We start from the raw sequence: 13,235 nt of genomic DNA, 5'->3' as shown, positions 1-13,235 counted from the left end.
TAGCTTTTTTGTTTGCCACTTTCATTTCCTTTGGGTAAATTCCAAGGAGTGGGATGGCTGGGTTGAATGGTAGGGTTATATTCAGGTTTCTGAGGAATCTCCAGACTGAATTCCATAGTGGCTTAACCAGTTTGCATTCCCACCAACAGTGGGTTAGTGTCCCTTTTTCCCCACATCCTCTCCAGCATCTATTGTTGGTAGATTTCTGAATGTGAGCCATTCTACCCAGGGTGAGGTGGAACCTCATTGTGGTATTGATTTGCATTTCCCTGATTGCTAGTGATCTTGAACATGTTTTCATGTGTCTGTTGGCCGTTTGTATTTCCTCTTTTGAAAAATGTCTATTGAGGTCCTTGGCCCATCTCTTAAGTGGGTTGTTTGTTTTGATGTGGAGTTTCTTGATTTCTTTGTAGATTCTTGTTATCAACCCTTAATCGTTGCATAGTTTGCAAATATTTTTTCCCATTCTCTTGGTTGTCTCTTCACTCTCCTGACTGTTTCTTTTGCAGTACAGAAACTTCTCAATTTGATGCAATCCCAAATGTTAATTTTGGCTTTGACTGCCTGTGCTTCTGGGGTGTTTTCCAAGAAGTCATTGCCAGTACCAATATCTTGCAGGGTTTCTCCAATGCTCTCTAATAATTTGATGGTGTCAGGTCGTAGAATTAAGTCTTTAATCCATGTTGAGTGGATTTTTGTGTAAGGTGAAAGGTAGGGGTCTTTCTTCATGCTAATGCACGTGGAAATCCAATTTTCCCAGCACCATTTATTGAATAGACTGCCCTTACTCCAGGGATTGGTTTTGGATCCTTGATCAAATATGAGTTGGCTGTAGATGTTTGGATTGATTTCTGGTGTTTCAATTCTGTTCCATTGGCCTATCCATCTGTTTCTGTACCAGTACCACGCTGTTTTGATTACAACTGCCCGTAGTATGTCCTGAAATCTGTTATTGTGATGCCTCTGGATTTGTTTTTGTTGTACAAGATTGCTTTAGCTATTTGAGGTCTCCTGTGTCTCCAGATGAATTTCAGCATCATTTTTTCCAGATCTGAGAAGAAGGTCTTCGGTATCTTGATTGGTATTGCATTGAATCTATAAATTGCTTTTGGGAGAATGGACATTTGGATGATATTGATTCTTCCAATCCATGAGCATGGAAGATTTTTCCATTTCTTGGTATCCTCTTCTATTTCGTTCTTTAAGGTTTTGTAATTTTCATCGTAGAGATCTTCAACATCCTTGGTTAAGTTTATTCCAAGGTATTTGATTGTTTTTGTAGCTATTGTGAATGGGATTGATCTTAGAAGTTCTTCCTCAGCCATGGCATTGTCTGTGTATACAAAGGCTGTTGATTTTTGTGCATTGATTTTATACCCTGCTACTTTGCCAAAATCTTCTTTGAGTTGCAATAGTCTCTTAGTAGAATTCTTTGGGTCCCCTAAATAAAGAATCATGTCATCTGCAAAGAGGGATAGTTTGAGTTCTTCCTTCCCAATTTGTATCCGTTTAATTTCTTTTTCTTGCCTAATAGCTCTGGTTAAAACTTCCAGAACTATATTGAATAGCAGTGGTGAGAGTGGGCATCCCTGTCTGGTACCAGATCTCAGTGGAAATGCTTCCAACTTTTCCCCATTCAATAGGTTGTTGGCTGTGGGTTTTTCATAGATTGCTTTGATTGTATTGAGGAATGTTCCTTCCAAACTCAATTTGCTTAGAGTTTTCCTCATGAAAGGGTGTTGTATTTTATCAAATGCTTTCTCTGCATCTATTGAGATAATCATATGGTTTTTCTTTTGCAGTCTGTTAATGTGGTGTATCACATTGATTGTCTTGCGCACATTAAACCATTCCTGCATACCAGGGATAAATCCCACTTGGTCTGGGTGGATGATCTTTCTGATGTGTTGTTGCATTCTATTGGCAAGAATTTTATTGAGTATTTTTGCATCTATGTTCATCAGGGATATTGGTCTGTAATTCTTTTTCAGTGCTGCATCTTTTTCCGGCTTAGGAATTAAGGTGATGCTGGCTTCATAGAAAGAATTTGGGAGGATTCCCTCTTCTTCGATTGTTCTGAATAGTTTGAGAAGAATTGGAGGCAGTTCTTCTTTAAATGTCTGGTAGAATTCAGCAGTGAATCCATCTTGTCCTGGGCTTTTCTTTGTTGGGAAGACCTTTATTACTGTTTCAATTTCTGTCTCAGTTATGGGTCTGTTTAGGTTTTCGATGTCTTCCTGGTTCAATTTAGGTAGGTTGCATGTGTCCAGGAATCTATCTGGAATACAGGTCCTTTTAGTAAATTCTGATGATTCTTTTTATTTCTGTGGTGTCTGTTGTTACATTTCCTTTTTCATCTCTGATTTTATTGATTTTGGTCTTTTCTCTTCTTTTTTTAGTTAGTTGGGCCAATGGGGTGTCAATTTTGTATATTTTTTCAAAAAACCAGCTCCTCATTTGGCTGATTTTTTGTAATGTTTTTTGGACTCAATCCTGTTGATTTCTTCTCTGATTTTAATTATTTCTTTTCTCCTACTAGATTTGGGTCTGGTTTGCTGTAGGTTTTCCAGATCATTGAGATGTGTTGAAAGCTCATCTATTTGGTGCCTTTCCAATTTCTTGATGTAGGCACCTATTGATATAAGCTTTCCTCTTAACACTGCTTTTGCTGTGTCCCATAAGTTTTGGTATGTTGTGCTATTATCCTCATTTACTTCCAGAAAATTTTTGATTTCTCTTTTAATTTCTTCTATGACCCAATGTTTATTCAGGAGCATGTTGTTCAATCTCCATGTGTTTGCATATGCTCTAGGGATTCCTGAGTTGCTAATTTCCAGCTTCATTCCTTTATGGTCTGAGAAGCTGCATGGTATGATTCTAATTCTTTTGAATTTGCTGAGACTTGCTTTATGGCCTAGTATGTGGTCAATCCTAGAGAAGGTTCCATGTACTGCTGAGAAGAATGTAAAATCTTTAGCTGTAGAATTGAAAGTTCTGTATATATCTGTTAGATCCATTTGGGCTATAGTGTCGTTTAAATCTACTGTCTCTTTGTTGATCTTCTGTCCTGTTGATCTGTCTATTTATGAGAGTGGAGTATTGAAGTCCACCAGTACTATTGTATTGGTGTCTAAGTCTCCCTTTATGTCCCTTAACAAATCTTTTAGATAAACCGGTGCCCTGTAGTTAGGTGCATATACATTGATAATTGTTATATCTTCTTGTTGTATTGATCCCTTAATCATGATATAGTGTCCCTCTTTGTCTCTCTTAACAGTTTTTGTGGTGAAGTTTATGTTGTCCGATATTAAGATGGCTACGCCCGCTCTTTTTTCATTTCTGTTGGCATGGTATATCTTTTCCCAGCCTTTCACTTTCAGTCTGTATGGATCTTTGTTGGAAATTGTGTTTCTTGTAAGCAGCAAATAGATGGGTTTTGTTCCTTAACCCAATCAGCCAATTGGTGTCTTTTAACTGGACAGTTCAGGCCATTCACGTTCAATGTGACTAATGATAAGTGGTAACTTTGCCCTGCCATTTGCCAAAGATAAGTTCTAATATATGCTTTGAATTCCCTGTGATCTTTTGCTGTGAGGTTTCTTTCCTTTACCTTCTTTCATATTGATGACCGTGTTTCAGTGTTTCTGTGTGCAACACATCTTTAAGCATCTTTTACAGGGCTGGACGAGTGGCAACAAATTCTTTCAATTTCTGTTTGCTATGAAAAGTCTTTATTTCACCTTCATTCACAAATGATAGCTTAGCATGATATAATATTCTGGGCTGGCAGTTGTTCTCTCTTAGTACCTGGGCTATATCTCACCATCCCTTCCTAGCTTGTAGGTTTTCTGATGAGAAGTCAGCTGTGAGTGTGATTGGAGATCCTCTGAGAGTAATCTGACGTTTCTCTCTTGCACATTTTAGGATCTTTTCTTTATATTTCACTGTGGAGAGTTTAATTACAACGTGTCGTGGTGAGGATCTCTTTTGGTCGTGTTTATTAGGGGTTCTATGAGCTTCCTGTACTAGGATGTCTCTGTCCTTCTCCAAACCTGGGAAATTTTCTGCTAATATCTCACTAAAAAGGCCTTCTAATCCTTTCTCCCTCTCCATGCCTTCAAGAACTCCTAGAACCCGAATGTTGGTTTTTTTAATAGTATCCTGTAGATTCCCCACAATATGTTTTAGTTTTCTAATTTCCTCTTCTTTTCTTTGGTCTGACTGTATCCTTTCCTGTTCTCTGTCTTCTAAGTCCAATATTCTCTCTTCTGCTTCACCCATTCTGTTTGTAAGGCTCTCTATTGTGTTTTTCATTTGATTTATTGAATTCTTCACTTCATTATGATTTCTCGTCACTATCACAGTTTCCTGTTGTACTAGTTGTTTCATTTCATTTTGATTCCTCCTTAATATTTCATTTTCACGAGAGAGATTTTCTACCTTGTCCATTAAGGATTTCTGTAGTTCAAGAATTTGTTTTTGAGAACTTCTTAATGTTCTTATCAATTTTTTGAGATCTGCTTCTTGCATTTCTTCTAACTCATCATCTTCATAATCTTGAATTGGGGTGTCTTTTTCATTTGGGGGGCGACATGGTGACTTCCTTGTTTTTATTACCTCGGTTTTTGCATTTGTTATTTGGCATATTGGTGATATTTGGTTTCTTTACTGTGGTGCTTTTTCTTGTTATACTATGACTCTACATTAAGTGGACTATCTGTTTTTGATGGAGCCTTAGAGGCTTGAGATGGGTGTGGCCTGAGAGCTCTGTTTGGTGTGCCAAAGGTGACACCTCCAGGTTAGGCATGGTAGATCTCTCTCTCTCTCTCTTTCTTTTTTTGATTCAAAAGGGAAGTAATTCCACACAGCTGAACGAAGTTGGAGGTAGTTAGCAGGCAAATGATATACCCACAGGAGCCAGAGATCGGAAGCTCTTTCCCAAGGACCACACAGGGAATCTGTTCTGCCCTCAGAGTAGGCTCAGATTCTCCTTCAGTCTCCCACTGGGTTGCCAAAGTTACGGAATTGTAGCGTCTCTGGAGAGTACTCACGTGAATTCCGTGAGTTCTCTCCTCCACTGTCTTTTTTTTCACAGTCTCAGTTCAGTAGCACCACAAATTTACTAGGTCCTAATCTCCTGTTAATTCGTCCCGCCCAGAGTCAGGTTTTTCTGCTAGGCTCAGGGCCGGTGCAGACCTGAGGTCGATCTGCTTATGACGTTTGTCCAAGATGGCGCCTGCTCTTTGTCTTGCTCGCCCTTGAGAGGTGAGAGGAGAGAGAGAAACCCGTGTCCATACCAGTCACCTTTTTTTTTTCTCTCTCTCTCTCTTCCAGTTAGCCTGGTGAACTTTTCCCCCCGGGGGTCGTTCCCTCTAGTCTCCTCTCTCCACTTGCCTGCCGGTGTCTCGGGCTATTGAGGTTTGGCTCACCTCACGTTCCAGCACTGGTGTGTTGAGTCTGCCGCTGGTGTCCCGAACTGTGGGCTCCCATGCTCTCCACGCAGGTCCACTGTGGATCACTTGTTCTGGAAGAGTTTCTTCTGCTGTTTCCTCCCCTACTCTTCCTTGAACTAGCAGTATCTCCACTTTTATTAAACTGTTTCTCCCCGGACTATCAGTGTGCTCCCTTCCTATTCCTCCATCTTGCCTCTCTCCCTCTGCACTTTCAGAAAATAACAAGAAGTGTGTACTGGGTGTGTCCAGGGAACTCTGGTCAGTTCTGCATGGTGAGACCAGTGTCCACAGTAACATCCAAGTTGGGTGTGGTAGATCTGTTAACAAAAGTGGGGGAATGGTAACCTCTGCTGGTGTGATCACGCCCTTACCTCCTCTCCTCCAAGATGATCAATGCCCAGGTGTTAGCCCCTGCTGGGTGCGTCACTAATCTGTACCTACCTCTTAATGAACCACACAAATGATCTATGCAGTGCTCAGTCTGAGCACAGATCCTACTGCAATTGCTTGGCTCAGGCAACCAGGGAGCTCCAAGTATGTGGAGCCACACAAATTGATTGCCCATAACCCATCTACACCCTGCATGCTCTCATGCAGCCACAGAATCCCCACAGTGCCAGCACACAAGTCTCACACAGTCACTGGGTGCAGAGGGTCCACTTTTCCCCATCAGCCAATCTGGTCACAGAGAAGTGGACATTCCCTGAGCTGACTGTGGGTGCTCTGCCTAGGTGGCTTGGTATGCTGGGAGGCTAGAGTTTCCTCACATTCTTATGTGGGTGCCCTGCCCCTGTCAAGACTCCTAGTCAGACTTAAAGCCAGTGGAGAATTCAGATTTTTCCCTCTGCTACAATCTCTGTATCACATGCATACACAAGAGCCACTGGCTACAATTTGTCCTCTCCATGCCTCTTCACCAGTACTACTGAGAAAATGGTGCCTGTCTCAGCCAGTTGCTGTGCATATACACAAGGGCTTCTGCAGCTGCTGCCTATGCCCCAATGGTGCCAGCTCTCTCTCAGCCAGGCACTGAGCACCGTAGTGAGGAGGATGGGGTGAGAGGAAACAAGCCCCTTTTACTTCCACCTGGTCCAAGGGTACCCTCTAGCCCTTATTGCTCCAGGCTGGACTCATGCCACACTCTCCCTCTAGCCATACTAGCACAGGTTGCTGCAGTCTGATCTCACCTCTGTATCCAAGCTGGAGCCTTCTCTGGCTCTTGGCTGCTGGAGTCGTGTGTTGTATATGTGTTCATGCTGTGCATCTGCGCCTTCCACACAGGTCCACAGCATTCCTCTTCCTTCTGTAGAATTTCCACAGTGTTTTTATTCTCTAATTATCCCCTAAGAGATGCAATTTCCTCCCTTTTTTTAGTATTTATCTCTAGCCTAGCACAGTATGTTGTTCCGTATTTTGCTATCATAGAATCTCCCCACCTAGAATCCAGTTGGTTTTTTATAATTGGTTGTGATTTTGGTATCACATCAAAAAAATCTTTGTCAAAATCAATGTCATAAAAATTTCCCTTGTTTTTCCCTAGCAGCTTTATATTTTTAAGTACTGATATTTATTTTTCAAAAATTTTATTTAGTTCACTTCATTTTATTTTAATGGCAGGTAGAAGTAGAGGGAGAGAGACAGAGATAGACAGAGGTTTTCATTTGCTGGGTCATCTTCAAATTTGTCTCAGGATTTTTTTATTTCACTTCTAATTTCTTCTTTGAGCTACTGTTTGTTCAAAAGTGTATATTGTTTCCATTTAACTGTTAATTTGTCAATTTTCCTCATTTTTTTATTTCTTCCTTCATACTGTTGTGATCCAAAAAGATCCTTGATGTTATTTCAATCTTCTCAAATTTGTTAATGCTTATTTTGTTGCCTAACATATGACCTGTCTTGGAGAATGTACTCTGTACATTGAGAAGAGTGTGTATTCTGTTTCTGTTGAATAGAATGTTCTCCCCCACCCCCATATAAATATCTGTTAGGTACATCTTGTCTAACATGTAGTCAATTCTAATGTTTGCTTATTGATTTTCTGTCCGGATGATCTATCCAATGTAGAAAGTAGGATATGAAGTCCCCTATTATTATTATTTTACAGCCCATTGTGCCCCTCAGCCTTGTTAAACATGCTTTTTATATTTAGATGTTCCAATATTGCAGGATATATACATGTTTGCAGTTGGTTCCTTTATCATTTTTAAAAATATTTTTTGACTTGTTAATTGTTTTTAACAGCTATTTTGTTTTATGTTGAGTGTAGCTATCTTTGCTCTTTTTTAGTTTCTTCTTGCACAGAATCTTTTTCCATCCCTTCACTTTCAGCCTACGTGTGCCTTTAAAGTGAAATAACTTTCTTGAAGGCAGCATATAATAAAGTCTTGGTTTTTATCCATTTATCTATTCTATGTCTTTTTTTAAAAAACATATTCTTTCTACCTTTTTCTGTTGTTCCCTGGGGTTTCCCAGAGCAATTTGTTCAGAGTGTTGTTTATTTATTGTACATACTGTTTTTATGTGGAAGATGAGTATTGGAACTTCCTAGTCTCCCATATTACTGATGTTAATACAGATGATTTGAACTTGTACATCACCTAAGGATTTAATATTGAATTTATAGTTTCATTAAAGAAAATCTATTATTTCAAAGCTTCTGGTTATTCTCTGTCACCTCAATCGTGAGCTATTTTGTTAAAAAACATATTAACATTCTTCAATTATTAAAGGCAAGACAGTATTTATGTTAGAGGGAGACTCTAAGATAAAACAGTAAAGAAGAGAAAGTTTTCCAGTCTCCATTGTCATACTGAATTTGGGATTTAGGACTCTTCACTGGAAAAGGGAAAAACAGGGAATGGAAAAAGGGAGTAGGTTTGGAGAAAGCAATATCCGGTTAAATTCAGCAGCCATGTGAATTAAGAGAGATGGTCAGGCAATGCCTCTTCTGGTGGATAATATGATGTCCCTCCCCCAAATTCAGATATTCTTTTTAAGAATCCATGACTTAGTCTTCTAGATGCCAGGAATGCTGTTGCCAAAAAACTCCTAGCTGTCATTCCTCTTTGAAATAACCTACACTCAAGAGTACCACCTCAAAAAATGGCACACCCACACACCATTTCTGAAGCACCTTACCTCTAGTAGCATACCAACATTCTAGCCCCAGCTTTAGCCATACCAGGTTCAGAGTTTTTTTTTTTAACTTTTATTTAGTAAATATAAATTTCCAAAGTACAGTTTATGGATTACAATGGCTTCCCCCCCATAACTTCCCTCCCACTCGCACTCCTCTCATCTCCCACTCCGATTCCATTCACATCAAGATTCATTTTCAATTATCTTTATATACAGAAGATCGAGTCAGTATATATTAAGTAAAGATTTCATCAGTTTGCACACACACAGAAACACAGAGTGGAAAATACTGTTTCAGTGCTAGTTATAGCATTACTTCACATTGGACAACACATTAAGGACAGATCCCACATAAGGAGTAAGTGCACAGTGACTCCTGTTGTTGACTTAACAATTTGACACTCTTGTTTATGGCATAAGTAATCTCCCTAGGCTCTAGTCCTGAGTTGCCAAGGCTATGGAAGCCTTTTGAGTTCGCTGACTTCGATCTTATTCAGACAGGGTCTTAGTCAAAGTGGAAGTTCTCTCCTCCCTTCAGAGAAAGGTACCTCCTTCTTTGATGGCCCTGTTCTTTCCACTGGGATCTCACTTGCAGAGATCTTTCATTTAGGTCTTCTCTGTTTTTTTTTTTTTTTTTTTTGCCAGAGTGTCTTGGCTTTTCATGCAGAAAATACTCTCATGGGCTTTTCTGCCAGATCCAAATGCCTTAAGGGCTGATTATGAGGCCAGAGTGCTGTTTAGCATATCTGCCATTCTATGAGTCTGCTGTGTATCCTGCTTCCCATGTTGGATCATTCTCTCCCTTTTTGATTCTATCAGTTAGTACTATCAGACACTAGTCTTGTTTGTGTGATCCCTTTACTCTTAGACCTATCAGTGTGATCAGTTGTGAACTGAAATTGATCACTTGGACTAGTGAGATGGCATTGGTACATGCCACCTTGATGGGATTGTATTGGAATCCCCTGGTATGTTTCTAACTCCACCACTTGGGGCAAGTCCGATTGAGCATGTCCCAAATTGTACATCCCCTCCCTCTCTTATTCCCACTCTATATTTAACAGGGATCACTTTTCAGTTAAAATTTAAACACCTAAGAATAATTGTGTGTTAATTACAGAGTTCAACCAATAGTACTAGAACAAAAAAAAATACTAAAATGGATGAAGTACTACATTGTACATCAACAGTCAGGACAAGAGCTGATTTAAGTCACTATTTCTCATAGTGTCCATTTCACTTCAACAGATTTCTCCTTTGGTGCTCAGTTAGTTGTCACCGAACAGGAAGAACATATGATATTTGTCCCTTTGGGACTGGCTTAATTCACTCAGCATGATGTTTTCCAAATTCCTCCATCTTGTTGCAAATGACCGGGTTTCATTATTTTTGACTGCTGTATAGTATTCGATAGAGTACATGTCCCCTAATTTCTTTATCCAGTCTACTGTTGATGGGCATTTGGCTTGGTTCCAGGTCTTAGCTATTGTGAAATGAGCTGCAATAAACATTAAGGTGCAGACAGCTTGTTTGTTTGCCACTTTCATTTCCTTTGGGTAAATTCCAAGGAGTGGTATGGCTGGGTTGAATGGTAGGGTTATATTCAGGTTTTTGAGGAATCTCCAGACTGAATTCCATAGTGGCTTAACCAGTTTGCATTCCCACCAAGAGTGGGTTAGTGTCCCTTTTTCCCCACATCTCCAGCATCTATTGTTGCTGGATTTCTGCATGTGAGCCATTCTAACCGGGGTGAGGTGGAACCTCATTGTGGTTTTGATTTGCATCTCCCTGATTGCTAGTGATCTTGAACATTTTTTCATGTGTCTGTTGGCCATTTGGATTTCCTCTTTTGAAAAATGTCTATTGAGGTCCTTGGCCCATCTCTTAAGTGGGTTGTTTGTTTTGATGTGGAGTTTCTTGATTTCTTTGTAGATTCTGGTTATCAACCCTTTATCTGATGCATAGTTTGTGAATGTTTTTTCCCATTCTGTCGGTTGCCTCTTCACTTCCCTGACTGTTTCTTTTGAAGTACAGAAACTTCTCAATCTAAATCAAACCCAAATTTTAATTTTGGCTTTGACTGCCTGTGTTTTTGGAGTCTTTTCCAAGAAGTCTTTGCTGCTATCTATATCTTGCAGGGTTTCTACAATGCTCTCTAATAATTTGATGGTGTTGGGTCGTAGATTTAAGTTTTTGATCCATGTTGAGTGAATTTTTGTGTAAGGTGAAACATAGGGGTCTTTCTTCAAGCTAATGCATGTGGAAATCCAATTTTCCCAGCACCATTTATTGAATAGACTGCCCTTACTCCAGGGATTGGTTTTGGATCCTTGATCAAATATGAGTTGGCTGTAGATGTTTGGATTGATTTCTGGTGTTTCAATTCTGTTCCATTGGCCTATCCATCTGTTTCTGTACCAGTACCATGCTGTTTTGATTACAACTGCCCTGTAGTGTGTCATGAATTCTGTTATTGTGATGCCTCCGGATTTGTTTTTGTTGTACAAGATTGCTTTAGCTATTTGAGGTCTCCTGTGTCTCCAGATGAATTTCAGCATCATTTTTTCCAGATCTGAGAAGAAGGTCTTCGGTATCTTGATTGGTATTGCATTGAATCTATAAATTGCTTTTGGGAGAATGGACATTTGGATGATATTGATTCTTCCAATCCATGAGCATGGAAGATTTTTCCATTTCTTGGTATCCTCTTCTATTTCGTTCTTTAAGGTTTTGTAATTTTCATCGTAGAGATCTTCAACATCCTTGGTTAAGTTTATTCCAAGGTATTTGATTGTTTTTGTAGCTATTGTGAATGGGATTGATCTTAGAAGTTCTTCCTCAGCCATGGCATTGTCTGTGTATACAAAGGCTGTTGATTTTTGTGCATTGATTTTATACCCTGCTACTTTGCCAAAATCTTCTTTGAGTTGCAATAGTCTCTTAGTAGAATTCTTTGGGTCCCCTAAATAAAGAATCATGTCATCTGCAAAGAGGGATAGTTTGAGTTCTTCCTTCCCAATTTGTATCCGTTTAATTTCTTTTTCTTGCCTAATAGCTCTGGTTAAAACTTCCAGAACTATATTGAATAGCAGTGGTGAGAGTGGGCATCCCTGTCTGGTATCAGATCTCAGTGGAAATGCTTCCAACTTTTCCCCATTCAATAGGATGTTGGCCATGGGCTTTTCATATATTGCTTTGATTGTATTGAGGAATGTTCCTTCCAAACTCAATTTGCTTAGAGTTTTCCTCATGAAAGGGTGTTGTATTTTATCAAATGCTTTCTTGGCGTCTATTGAGATAATCATATGGTTTTTCTTCTGCAGTCTGTTAATGTGGTGTATCACATTGATTGTCTTGCGCACATTAAACCCTTCCTGCATACCAGGGATAAATCCCACTTGGTCTGGGTGGATGATCTTTCTGATGTGTTGTTGCATTCTATTGGCGAGAATTTTATTATTTTTGCATCTATGTTCATCAGGGATATTGGTCTGTAATTCTCTTTCAATGCTGCATCTTTTTCCAGCTTAGGAATTAAGGTGATGCTGGATTCATAGAAAGAATTTGGGAGGACTCCCTCTTTTTCAATTGTTCTGAATAGTTTGAGAAGAATGGGATTAGTTCTTCTTTAAATGTCTGGTAGAATTCAGCAGTGAATCCATCTTGTCTTGGGCTTTTCTTTGTTGGGAAGACCTTTATCACTGTTTCAATTTCTGTCTCAGTTATGGGTCTGTTTAGGTTTTCGATGTCTTCCTGGTTCAATTTAGGTAGGTTGCATGTGTCCAGGAATCTATCTATTTCTGATAGGTTTCCCTGTTTGCTGGAATACAGGCCCTTGTAGTAAATTCTGATGATTCTTTTTATTTCTGTGGTGTCTGTTGTTACGTTTCCTTTTTCATCTCTGATTTTACTGCTTTGGGTCTTTTTTCTTCTTTTTTAGTTAGTTGGGCCGATGGAGTGTCAATTTTGTTTATTTTTTCAAAAAATCAGCTCCTCATTTGGCTGCTTTTTTGTAATTTTTTTTGGATTCAATCCTGTTGATTTCTTCTCTGATTTTAATTATTTCTTTTCTCCTACTAGATTTGGGTCTGGTTTGCTGTAGGTTTTCCAGATCATTGAGATGTGTTGAAAGCTCATCTATTTGGTGCCTTTCCAATTTCTTGATGTAGGCACCTATTGATATGAACTTTCCTCTTAACACTGCTTTTGTTGCATCCCATAAGTTTTGGTATGTTGTGCTATTATCCTCATTTACTTCCAGAAAATTTTTGATTTCTCTTTTAATTTCTTCTTGACCCAATGTTTATTCAGGAGCATGTTGTTCAATCTCCATGTGTTTGCATATGCTCTAGGGATTCCTGAGTTGCTAATTTCCAACTTCATTCCTTTATTGTCTGAGAAGCTGCATGGTATGTTCTAATTCTTTTGAATTTGCTGAGACTTGCTTTATGGCCTAGTATGTGGTCAATCCTAGAGAAGGTTCCATGTACTGCTGAGAAGAATGTAAAATCTTTAGCTGTAGGATTGAAAGTTCTGTATATATCTGTTAGATCCATTTGGGCTATAGTGTCATTTAAATCTACTGTCTCTTTGTTGATCTTCTGTCCTGTTGATCTGTCTATTTCTGAGAGTGAAATATTGAAG

This window comes from Oryctolagus cuniculus, chromosome 4 (genome assembly GCF_964237555.1).
Source record: "Oryctolagus cuniculus chromosome 4, mOryCun1.1, whole genome shotgun sequence".
Classification (NCBI taxonomy): domain Eukaryota; kingdom Metazoa; phylum Chordata; class Mammalia; order Lagomorpha; family Leporidae; genus Oryctolagus; species Oryctolagus cuniculus.
The sequence above is the reverse complement of the archived record's forward strand: the minus strand, read 5'-3'. Positions refer to the sequence as shown.